Source organism: Hirundo rustica, chromosome 11 (assembly GCF_015227805.2).
Source record: "Hirundo rustica isolate bHirRus1 chromosome 11, bHirRus1.pri.v3, whole genome shotgun sequence".
Lineage (NCBI taxonomy): Eukaryota > Metazoa > Chordata > Aves > Passeriformes > Hirundinidae > Hirundo > Hirundo rustica.
Window position 1 is genome coordinate 20479962 of NC_053460.1, and position 12432 is coordinate 20492393.

General features: G+C 41.3%; 1 protein-coding gene across 3 annotated transcripts in view; it reads left to right on the top strand.

The window, feature by feature from the left end:
* The window catches only part of CHST8 (carbohydrate sulfotransferase 8), a 202839-nt gene that overhangs the window by 22125 nt on the left and 168282 nt on the right, over positions 1 to 12432 (top strand). The window lies entirely within an intron of this gene.

A 12432-nucleotide genomic window follows, 5' to 3' on the forward strand; every position in this document is an offset into this window, starting at 1 on the left:
TCACCTGCTCGATAATAAGGCACCTGGACCATCATTATCCCAGACCAACTTTATAGGCTCTTTTGCCTGCCCAAGTAGTTTCATCCTAGACCTCACCAGAATGAGTAGTGTTAGAATGAGAAGAGCTGCCTGGGGTGAAATGGAAGAGAAACACTCATTCCCTGTACATTCTGCAAGATGAAGCAAAGTCTTCTGAGTTATAGCAGTGAGACGTGGCAAAGCTTTCTGGTCCTTTCTAAACAGCCCAGATTTCACTGAGCTGAGGCCAGGCTGTAAAGTATAAGACACTGCTTAAAGAGCTGTAGCTAAACATTTTCTTTGCTTTCCAGGCACTGAGTTCAGCTCTGGACATTTACATGCAGTAGCGGTTTAGGATTAGATTAAGAACTACTTCATGCCTGGGATTACACCCGAATTCAGGGAACTCATTTCAGATCTCTGAGGAACAGTCAGCCTAAAGGAGAAAGGCAGCTGTCCTGTGCACGGTGAGGTGCCGAGCACTGAACTCTTAACAAGGCACCAGAGAGTCATTTGGTGTCCCTCACCTGAAAAGAGATATGATTTCCCCCGCAGAGAGCCTGATATTTGTATTACAGTCAGGTCATAATGTTTGTATCTCTGTTAAAATGGCTTATTACTCCCAACGCTGGTATCTTTCTGGCCACAGAGGCTAAAGTAGTGTTTATTGTTCATACTTTATGTGGTTTTCTTCCTGCAAATCTTCACTTCTTTATTGTTTCTTGTTTAGAAACTCTGAGTTATGTAAATAAAATGTGTGACTTTTGCCTTTCCAGGGGCTGGAGCTGAGTTAATGTAGAGCAGTGCCAAGGAGCAAACAGGGTTAAAGCATGTTTTAAATTGCCATTCTCTTGCTTGTGATTTTTTCTTCCTATCTCTAGCATTCCTCTGTAGAGATATTTATAAAAATAGGTGTTCCACGCACAGGTTTATTTAGGATTGTTGTTGAAGATTTACACTGCTCAAAAGAGCAGTCATAGCAGATAATTCCATTTGCAAGCTTCAACAAAGTGTTCTGGGGAAAGTGCTGTTATCACCGTGAAGAATTTTAATGATGGCAGGGTTTACAGACGACTTCTTTGGCAAGCAAGGCTGCAACAAGATAACTCAGCAAGTTCCTTTGCCAGTGGTGGTTTTGTATTTTTGCTGCTGCCTGTTAGACACACCTTACATTCACCTCCCGGCCTTCTTCAGAAGTTTCAGCACCATATCTACCCTGCATGCCTTCCTAAACACAAAACACCTCTCAGGATCTCACCTAAAAGGATTGCTGGGTGTCCCACAGACCAGCCACTGCTTCTTCTGTTATAAAACTTCTTCTTAAATAAGTGTGTTTTGGCTTTGCCATTGCAATAAGGACAATCATCATGTTCATAATAACCTAATATGATTCAATGTTCTCACGGGAGAAGCTGAGCTAAGATATCTCTTACTTTCTGGGAGATTCCTCATTAATTCACATCTTGCTAACCACAAGTTTCACTATTGCAACAAATTAATACTGTGTTTTAGTAATCCATTACCAACTATTGGAGGGAGTGAGGAAGAGAGGAGTTTGCAGGTTGGTAACACCCTTCACCTCGTAGTCTTCACTGACCAGAGAACCTCCCTACACATTTACACTTGCAGGGACATTCCAGAGGGATGCCAGTGATATCCTTGCTATATATTTCATGTAATATATAATTATTATGTGTCATATATTGCACATAATCTATAATGATAGTGCAGTGCTATATATATTGCAGTTATCCAGCTTAGATTCCCTTCCCTGCAGACAAGCTGCTTTTCCATGTCACGGCCTTGGTAAGCCCTGAGAAGCTGCTGCCTTGGCCACCTCAGGTCTCAATGCTGCAGGCCATGCCACTGCTGGAAGGGGAAGAGGGACTCGGTGTCTGTCTTCCCTTCACAACCGTTCACTGGCCTCTGGAAAAGGGAATTTTTGCTGCTCCTTCTCATATTGTTCCTTTTCAGCAAAACTGTCAGATTTTGGTGTTGTCAGCCTGGCATCCCCTCATTAGCACCAGAAAAGCTCATCAGTGTAATTCTGTGTATATTGCACTGGAAACCTTGCTAGATGCCACAGAAGTCCCTTGTGATTTTTTTCCTTTCTCTCACTGCTTTTATGTTGTCAGCTAGAACAAAAGAAGTTTCAGTTAATTATCTGTGTATTTGCTGAAACCACTAACCTACATCCCAGCTAGCACAAAACAGTTGCTTGACTGAAGTTCTTGGCAGATTTAAACACCTTCTGGTCGTAGTTTAAAAACAGCTATTCACATTCACAATTTGCATATTCAATTTTTTCTTATACAAAAATAAACATTCTACTACTTTCACTATTCTCCAGTACCTAAGGAAAAGGGGGATGATTCAGTGCTGGAAAACTAACCTGAACCGTGGAAGGTCCAAACTCGTCCTCTTTTTGTCCACAAATTTCCCCCCTCTGTAGGCAAGTTCTTTGGTTTCCTCTACCACAGCTTTACCTTTGTAAAAAGCAAACAACAGCATTGTTTTCACAACTACAGATTGTGAAAATCTCAGGTATTACAGTGACAGGAACAGTGCAGGTGATTAAATAGATAAACTGTACTGTAAGGACAGAACATGGAGGCATTTAATCTCATTTAGTGTTTTGAAAATAGATTTATCTCCATGAATATGATTTTCTTTTGGTGCTGCTCTGTTTTGATGAACGGTTCCTTAGCTGAATCCATTTCCTCAGCTCACTTCACTACCCAAAGTATAGTGAGAAGACAGCTCAAAGACACTATGCCAAAGAAACGCAGCACACAGCGTGAGGTGGCTCCAAGTATCAACTTCTTGAGTTGAACCACCACCAAACAACAAATCATAGCCCTAGAGTTTCAGGAGTCATTTCTTTTGCACAGTAGCACATGACGTAGCTGGAACTCAATTAATGTTTCCCCTGAGTTTTCATAGATCTGTGCCCTTGCGTGCAATATCCAGACAGATCACGTGCAAAGCCACAGCCACCTGACTGACAGATAAAAACTGAATCTATGCACCCACCATTTGTCCTCACCCTTGATGGTAATTAAATGTGATTTTTTTCTTCTCTTGGGGAAGAATTAAACAGCTGCAAGATGTGGAGATTTTATTATGTATGTGGAGGGAGAGGGTTAAGATGTCTCTCTTCTGGCAGATAATTGCTTAGTTTAATGAGGAAGTTTTGTAGTATTTTCAACCATTGCTTCTGAGCCTTGTTTAATTATTTGCATATGGCATCATCAAGTTAAAAAGAGTGTACACATTCAGCATTTCTTCTCAGTCTTGTATTAGACATTAATGAAAGAAGCTGAGGGTAGGTTTCTTGCTAATGATGATGGAAAATTAGTTTCAAAACCCCAGAGCTGAATTGCAAGACACACCAATGATAAATACAGGCCCAAGGAGAGAAATTCAACACAAAATATTGCCTAGGCTCTTTGGACTGTTTCTCCAAGAGATCCTTTTCCCATTTAATTTTGTAGTTATGAGAGAGGATGGCAAAGAGTAAACACAGAATGTTCACAGAGATTGCAAGGCTGCAATACTCCCAGCAAGTTGGGGAGGCCGGTAAACAGCACAGGCGAGACAGCGAATGCCAGCATGGCATATACAGTAAAGGTTACACGCCTGGAGACCTACAGCAAAAGACAGATTCATGACTTTTTTTTAAGTCTGGAGCTAGCAAAAAGTTGAGTGTCTGGAGAGGAGCAGCGCTTTATGCATTAGTCATAACATTTTGAAGGGCAGCAAATCCACAGGCAGGAGCAAGAGAAAACAGTTGCCAGTCCTTTTCCTCTCATTCTGCGAGGTGCAGCCTCCAGTTATTCCCAGGCACCTCAGCCAAACAACAAGGACCCAGTTCAGAGAAGACCACGCTCTAGTTGCACTCTGTGCTACCCTATGCTTCAGCATCTCATTTGGAGTCTTATGTTTTCTCTGGTAAGGCTGTTTGAGTTCAGCAGCTGTTTTAAGTGTGGGGGGAAGAGACAGTGTTGATCATTAGGACTGACTGGTTCAGTCAGTGGTGAGCAGTCATGCAAGTGTGTAATACAAGCTACATTTAGCAGTAAGGGATCTGTTTCTCCAACTTCATGTTTTCCTGCAGCTAAATTGGGAAGAGCCGCAGGAGGGAGGGTCAGGTGATGCTGCTGACGTGGCTCAACCGTCCCAACACATCGGATAGGTCTTCAGTTTGGGGAGTTGTTTATTTTCCTGAACAATAGACTCCTAATTTTTTTATTTGAGGGCCTGCATAGCTCTACAGATAAATAAGTCTATGGTAGTAAGGCTCCTTTTTTTAGATAATTTTCAAACAGTTAAATATAGCCCATATACACACTCAGCTTGATAATTCCTCCACCACACAGCTGCTGCCCACTGCCTACACTTGCTGTTTGCATCATCTCCTATGTCCCCTGAGTTATCCCTTTAATGGCTTTGACATTAAACACCTGAACAGTTGCTCAATATGCAGAATAGGAAAAAAAGGACGAGGCAAGATGGATAAAAGATAGAAGGAGGTGACAAAGAAGGTAGCACTAATGGTTCAAACCAAAATAGCTCTTTTTATGTTTGAGCAGGTCCTTGAAACACAAATGCATCACAACCAATAGCCATGAGATGCACAGTTGATGTTGCTCAGTGCTCTCAGTTCACTTTGTTTTACTGATGTCCAGTATTTTACACACAATTATGATTTTGTAGTTACAGTTTAGTTATGTGGGAAAGGGGCTCTAAAGTGTTCTTGTCAGACAGTGTGTGCTGGAAGCGTGTTTAAATCAGAACTAAGGGTTTGAAGTGGTCTCAGGTCCTCCTTGTTTTGCAGTCAACATTTAGCAATAATACAGTCATGATGCTACTTTTAAAGGGTGCAAAATTCACCTGTAGGAGAAACCAATAAAATATATAAACCATTTGGAAGAAAAAGTAGTGGACTGGAAGCTGGGAAAAGCCAGAATAAAATCTAAAATAGTGCATTTAACATCCCTGTTATACCTGAGTATTTTGGGGATCTGACACTGGTCCAGCCACTCTTAGGCCCACACAGCAAGACAGTATTTGGGCAAAGCTGTCATTTTCCCTGTGGTGCATGTGCATAAACTCTAGTCACTCTTAGCCCAGCACTGTTAGTCACTGAAGAGGGCTGCAGAGTTGCAGTATTGCTATGTGGAACCACAGGAGTTCCTCTGCTGACTTCTGCAATTTGTTAGGTTAAACTTTTGCAGTAAGGTGTGACACCCAGAGCAGTGCAGTGAAGTTTTCGTTCTAACCACAGCTTAGTGCTAGTGATCAGCCCACACACTGCTAATTGCAAGTGGGGTAGAAATAATGTGCAGCCTGACTTGACTTGTAAAAAGTGCATTTCCCTCAAATCCTTTACTGTTTTACCTCTATCAGAGTGACACAACCATGAAGTGTCATCTGATGAGGCAGCAGAACATAAAAGGTATAGATTTCAGGCTCTGGATGTTTTCATCTTGCCAGGATGAGTAGAGGCATCAGTCTGAAAAGAAAGTTACTAAGAAGACGGAAGCTGCTTTCAGTGAACTTAAGCAAAACCAGGCCAGTGATAGGTCTTCCTTGAGAAACAGACCCCAGTAAAGCTCAGCTGTGTTGTTGCCAGCATCCCATCCCTCTGGTGTGAGCACCCCCAAGCGTCCACACGCTCGCCCCTCTTCAAACCAAACCGTGTTTTCAGGCAGCGCAGAATTGGCTCTGATGCCACTCTTGCTGAGATTGGAAAGCACTAAATCTGGTGTGTATCTTAACCTAGTCTAGCTAAAAGGTATGGAGTGACTGGGCAGATCTGGATCAAACTAAGTGAGATTTAAGGAAGGATACTCTTCCTTCTTAAAAACCAGACTTCTCTCTGCTGAGAGGTTTTATGGTGTGCATAGTTAGTGGGGTAACGTGGTACAGCTCCAAGTTTTTTCCTGGAGGCTGGAGCCCTTAATAGTGTCTTGTATCAATACATTTTGGTGTCCTTAAGAGTGTTTTGTATCAATATATTTACCACGCAACACGTATGTATTGTGAAATTATATTAATATTCACAATTTGAGTTTTGGCAATATGGGACACAGGATTTGTCAAGGAAAGCATCCCTTACATCACAAAATTATGACCAAACAATAGATTTTCAAAAAGGTATTTTCTTAAAAAGCCATTTTGGCCAAGAAAATTGACTTGCTCTGATCAAAACCACAACAGTCTATAAAACACAATATAAAAAAAACAGAGAGGTGGCTACACTTTTGTGGGCATCTGAGCATAAAATGGTGAAACAAGATTACCTCTCAAATGAAGGAACTCAGGGGCACTTTCTGTCACTTACCTACTGCTCTACTCATAGAAGGGGGAAATCACACTAGAGAGCACCTGAGTCAGGTAAAGAAAAATCAGTGGCATTTCATTTTTCTGTTGTACTGGTTTCAAGTGTTCAAAATTCTTTAATTACACTCTCCAAAATAATGAGGTTCAAAAATAGTAAATGTCATAAATGCTTTCTGGTTTTTATCCCATAATCAAAGTAATTACAACACTATTTAAGGTTAAGTGCCTTATTATTAATCTTTCATTACTTGTGATTGAATTAAGGGCCAGCAGCATTCAAACCTAGGCACTTGCTAGCTGGCTACTACCTCTTTCTTAATACAAGTAGCACAACTCTGTCATCTCCAGGGACTCTAGCAAAACATTAGCTTTTGTAACATGACTGGAAAGGTACCAAGTTTGGGTTATTTTCAGTCTGTGGGAGTAAGTTCCAGAAAAAGAGCTGGTTGGGGAATTCTCCAGCAGAAGGTTTTTCAGCAAGAAAATGCCCTTTTCTCACAACCAATGTTTTCTATGTGGAAAAAGATAAGTTTTAAAAATACATTTTTCCCTGGGAGAATCAAAACAAAAGCTGGCCCAGCTGCTGCCTGCTACACACTCCCCAGTTCCACTTTGAGCAAAAAGTGAGTTTAACAGCTGCTTCCCAGGCAGGCTGCTGGAGGTGAACATTCTCCAGCTCTCTGTCCTCCTGGCACATGCCAGCTGCAAAGGGAGAGGAGCAGGACGAAGTGGGGAGGATTAGGGCTCTCCACATTCCTGGTGACCCTTTGCCAGTTCCCAGGCCCATTGCACAGCTCTCCAACACAATGAAAACACTACTTCGGGGCCTAAGAAATTAAATTTTTCTAAAAATCCATTTCTACAAAAATGTCACTTTGACATTTTGTCCTGGTTCAATACACCTGCTTTCCCTGGGGAACAGAGTTATTTCTGTTTTCGAGATGATTCTGCCCATGCATCGCAGGCTCTTGGGAGGCTCCCCTGCCACCTGAGGGTGCAGCGAGGACACGGTGGCTGCGTGACCCTGCTGGCCATGGCCATGGGGAAGGGCTGTCCCAGAGGTGAGGCCTCTGCAGAGATGCTGGGGCACCTGAGGGAGTAATTAACAAACCAGCCTTGAAATTAGAGCTGAGATCAGAAGAAAAGCTCAAATCCCTCTGTCGTCAGAGCTATGAAATGTTTATTCCAACCACAGCGTAGAAACATGGGTTTAATGGCACTTAAATATATTGGTGTCTTACAGCATCCTAGGACATGAATATATTCATCTCTTTGCTTAGTCGCAGGAAATTGCGGTGATGGATTGACATCATTTTGTAATTGCATGCGATGCACAACCAAAACAGAGCACAGGCGTGAGCTGCATTCTAGCTAAATGCTCAGTATTTGTTAATAGTGAAAGTTCAGCTAGCTTGATATAAGAACTGCATATATAGGATGAAATATTAATTTATCATGCTTCTGTTGAAATTTTTAAGGTAGTCTGATTTTCCTTGAATGCATGTGTTTATCAGCCTGAACACAACTAGCACTCTTGAAGATTTCTCGCTGAAAAGAAATTGAGTGTGCAAATGCTCTTTCATCATAATCACAGACTGTGCAGGGTAATTCATAAAAGAGCCAAAAATGTATTGAAATTCAATATTATTTTAGTCCAAATCAATATTAATAATTGTTTGTATTTTGAAGTGAAATTTACAGTTGAAAAATGTACAGAGATCAGCTCATAGTTGCTAACACATCAAATTTTCCTATTAAACTTAAAGGCACAGTAATTTTACTACAAAATGTTTCTTATAAAGCAAAAGAAGGCATTGATCTGTGAAAACAGATATCTATTACTTATATGAACAACATTAGAACAGATTTTAATTATAAATGAGCTGAAAGGTCAGTAACTATTTTATTTTTTAGGTCTTGATTTTATATTTGGATAGCTTAAAAAAAATATTTATGTGGGACAGCTCCCAGTGGACAGTGCACAGAAGGATTAGGCACAAAACAATCTACAGTCAAACCCCAATGCTGTTGGTACCTTTTACAGAACCATTAAATGTGAGTGATTACAGTAAACTAATAATTATTTCTTTGATTTTAAGTCATAGAATCATAGAATCATAGAATGCTTTGAAAAGGACCTTAAAGATCATTTCGTTCCAATGAGATTTCACTCTGCTTCCTTCCAGGTTCTATTGAGTGTGAATGCCTCGATTTCGGTACCAAATGCAGATAATTTGAGTTTGCAGTGATGTCTGAGCCCTCAGCCAGAACCTGATCAGTGTCAGTCCTCAGGAGAGATGGCGCAGGGACAGAGCCAATAGCCCTGGTGTGGCAGAGGGCTGCCCACACCAGACAGGAGAAGATCCCTGGTTGGTATTAGATTTACTGCTTCAGTGTGTTGGGAAAGGAATGCCAGGATGCCTTTTTTCCCTCCCAGGGAAAAAAGGCATTTTGTGTCACAAATACTTGGACAGTTGTTCCATCTCCTGGAGCAGGCTGTGCCTGTCCACATCACAGCAAAAAGGGGGAGGAAAAGACTGAAGTTTTTAGGCTGTATCTACCTTCTCCTCACTGAAGGCAGAAGCTGAGGAGGGATGGAGTTGCAAACCAAGGCTGATGTCAAGTGTGTGGAGTCAATAGAGTATGTCCATTCCTTCAGAGCCTCAATGGAACAACAGGAAGTTTGCTGGTGACATTTAGTGATCTCCAATATTTGCAGCACACGAATATGCCTAGCAGCTACTTGCCTCATCTGTTCTTATTACAAATCACACAAAATGTGCTTAAAATAACTGAATAACAGCAAATCAAATAGTAATATTCTCCCGCTGTACAGCATTACATAACTGATTTTAAAGAGATTTCATGCCTATTCAGGATTCTCATTACTGCTCAATATCAAAAATTGCATTCTGTTTAAAAGGCTGAGTAGTTCCCCTGATATCCATGTGCTTCCTCTGACTGCTCTAGGTGTGGATTCTGAAATTCTGGTGCAGAGTAGCTTGCAGAAAAGGAAGAACTAGAAGTGTGTCACATGCAGGAATCCAAGTTCCTTGTACAGTGACCATCACACTGGTGTCTGCTCCCTTGCATAAATGGGACCTACAGGCAGCCTTGCAGCTCCTTTCTCTCCCAGCCAGGCTTACACTCGGTGCAGCCACCTCCTAAGGAAGCAGCCCTGTGTCCGTCTGCTCCGTGGCTCTGTCAGCAGCTGTGCCCTCCTGTTGTTCAAGGCACGGCTGTGCTGAAGTTGCGGGTGGGATTCCACCCCTTCCCCAAAGCTGACTTTGACAAAAGGCAAAACTTTTGGAAATGAAGGGGTGTAAGCGTAGAGCAAATGTTCACTGCCCTGTGTGAGCAGTGCTCCAGTATAACACCAGTAGACATTCCCTCTCACTGCCTGCGGCTGGCACTCTCTACCCCGAATGTTACAGCTCTGCCTCTCTGCAGCCCTACCAGCTCCCACGTGCACCTGCCCTCACTCACCATCACACAGAACCATTTCACTCCTTAAAGTGACAGAAAAGCTTCTGGATCCTTCTCTCTCCTCATACACACCTGGGTCATCTCTCAGCTTGCAGGTCTTGCCTTGGTCCCACAAGTGAGCAGGAGGGGCTCAGTCTGGGCCAGCCCAGGTAGATGGTGGCATGTCACAGCTGTGCCTCTGCACATCCAGCCAGCCATCCCTTCAGCACTCAGTGCAGCTTTCCTTTATATGCTGCAGTAGCACAATGACTGAATAAAAATAAAAATTCTACTTTCTGTTGCTCAGAAATTGCACTTCAAAATAAAACGCAAATATTTGTTTTGGTTTGCGTTATTCTAGGGTAAAAGTTTCATTTGGAATCAAAATATAAAAGGCATTTTAAAGACAAAAAAGCCAGTTTCCCAAGCAGATCTAGTGGTAGAATATGTCTTCTCAACTGACTGCTTTGTTTCAACTGTCCAAATCAAGAACAAGAGAAAATATCTCAGCTCTGACATACAGGCATAGTCTAAGTGAAAAAGCACCTTGACTAAACAGATCTTTGATTAGGGAGAAAGCAAATTACTCATCATGGCTAGAAGGATTAAGAGTCAGATATTAGCTGAGAACAATCAAATGTACACCATTACGGAAGGTGCTAGAGTCAATAAAGGAACCCTCTCCACAGCCACAGCAAAATTTGCCATTTCAAGGTTAGGAGGCCTATTTTGTTCTTCCTGGAGAAGCACATCACCACGAACCCACGCAGTGTGAGTGAGTCAGGAGCTTGTTTTCCTTCTGCTTTTGTAGAAATTTTGGTTTATTTTGTAAAAAAGGTTTTTAATTTCTGGGTTACAGGGACCATTTCACAATTTTCCTTTTTTTTTTTTTTTTTCCTCCTTACTTATCCCTCCCAGGCACAGATTCTCTGCTTCAGATAATTTTGTCCTTTAGAAAAAGGAAATACTATAGAGGAATCACGAACCTCTACACTGTATTACATGAACTGTATTACATATGGCACAGTGAAGCCATAATGTTGAGGAAGAGGGCCCCACACACATGTATGTATGTAAAGCCACTCAGAATTACTGCTATAAAAACTATTTAAAATCTCATGATATCAAGAGGTCTGGCATGGAAATAAAACTTTCACCCAGTGGATAGTAACATATTAACTTTTTATACACACATACACATATATGCATATATATCAGCCGCTCAAGAAATATTTAAGTTTTGTCACCTTTTCCTCCTTATCATAACGTACCTAAAGTTGCAAAGAAAAATTAATTTATAAAGGAAAAATTCTATTTTACATTTGCTTTATACTGACATGAAGGAGGAAGGATGTCTGGGGTAATCATTTTTTTGGTACCCCTGGAAATGTAGCTTATTCCAGGTGCATTGCAACTTCTGAAAGAAGGCATTTTCATTTGAAATACCCAGGAAACCTATGGAATAGAAAAATGAAGCAAGACAACTGAAGAAGAGTATAATATCATATAACTGGTATATGACAGTGCAATAATCTAAAAAGCCCTTTGAAGATGTGAGAGTTACTTTAAATAGAAGAGAGATTGAGGCAAGTGGAGGGAAGGGAAGCATTTCAAACTGGGCTGTAATGAGAACCAAGTGGGCAGCTGAATAACCAGAACTTTTCTGCTGTATTTTACAAGAATTCAGTCTTCTCCACACAGCGTATTTCTATATGTAATAGAATGTGGATAACATGCCCATAAATCCTGCTGCCAGGCTGAACTGCCATGCAAATTGTGTGCCTTCCCCTCCAGTGTGGAAAAAAGCTGGACAAGTTCATTATTGACACTCACTGTTTACACTGTCACAGTGCGGTTCCTGGGAGATACTAATTTGAAACACAGTAAAAAAAAAAAAAAAAAAAAAAAACAACTTTTTTCATTTCAAAGGCAAACTGCTTTTGAGATCATGTTTTAGTTTAGGAATAGAATTATAACCCCTCGAGGATCTTGGAGAGGTGTGTGTTGACTTGCTAAGGCCCTGCTGCAGGACTGAGGAGATTAGTAACACATGACTCCTGCTACAATTTGCACCCAGAAAGATAGGAAAGAAATCTTCTTGACTTTGAAAGGATTACTTTGGTTGTTTACTGAGTGCTGTCCCTTTTGGTCTTAAATTGTAGATGAAAGTGGAAACCAGAAATGCCCACTTCCTATTGCAACACATGATGAAAGTGAGAGGAGCAGCTTTAGCAGATTTGCCAGGGGTTTTGGAATGGGAAAAAGAGTAATACATTACCACTCTTGACTTCAGCCACATAAAACAGTAACACAGCTTTCTGCAATTATGCTGAAATTCAGGCTTTGGCACATTATATGGCTTTAATATCCCTTCTAGCACTGTGTGGGTCCAAAGGACAGCACTGGTATATGTGGGAGAGTAGAACTGGACCCATTAATACCTGATAAAACAAGTTTCCACCAGAGAAAGAGAAAGCCTCTCACCCCCCCTTTTCACACTATTTTGGACAAATGGATTGATGTATAGGTTAGCAAAAGAGGCTCCTGTAATTTTCAGGAATCTCTTCCTGTCAAGAATTCCCCGTTTTGCATAATTGAAAGAGA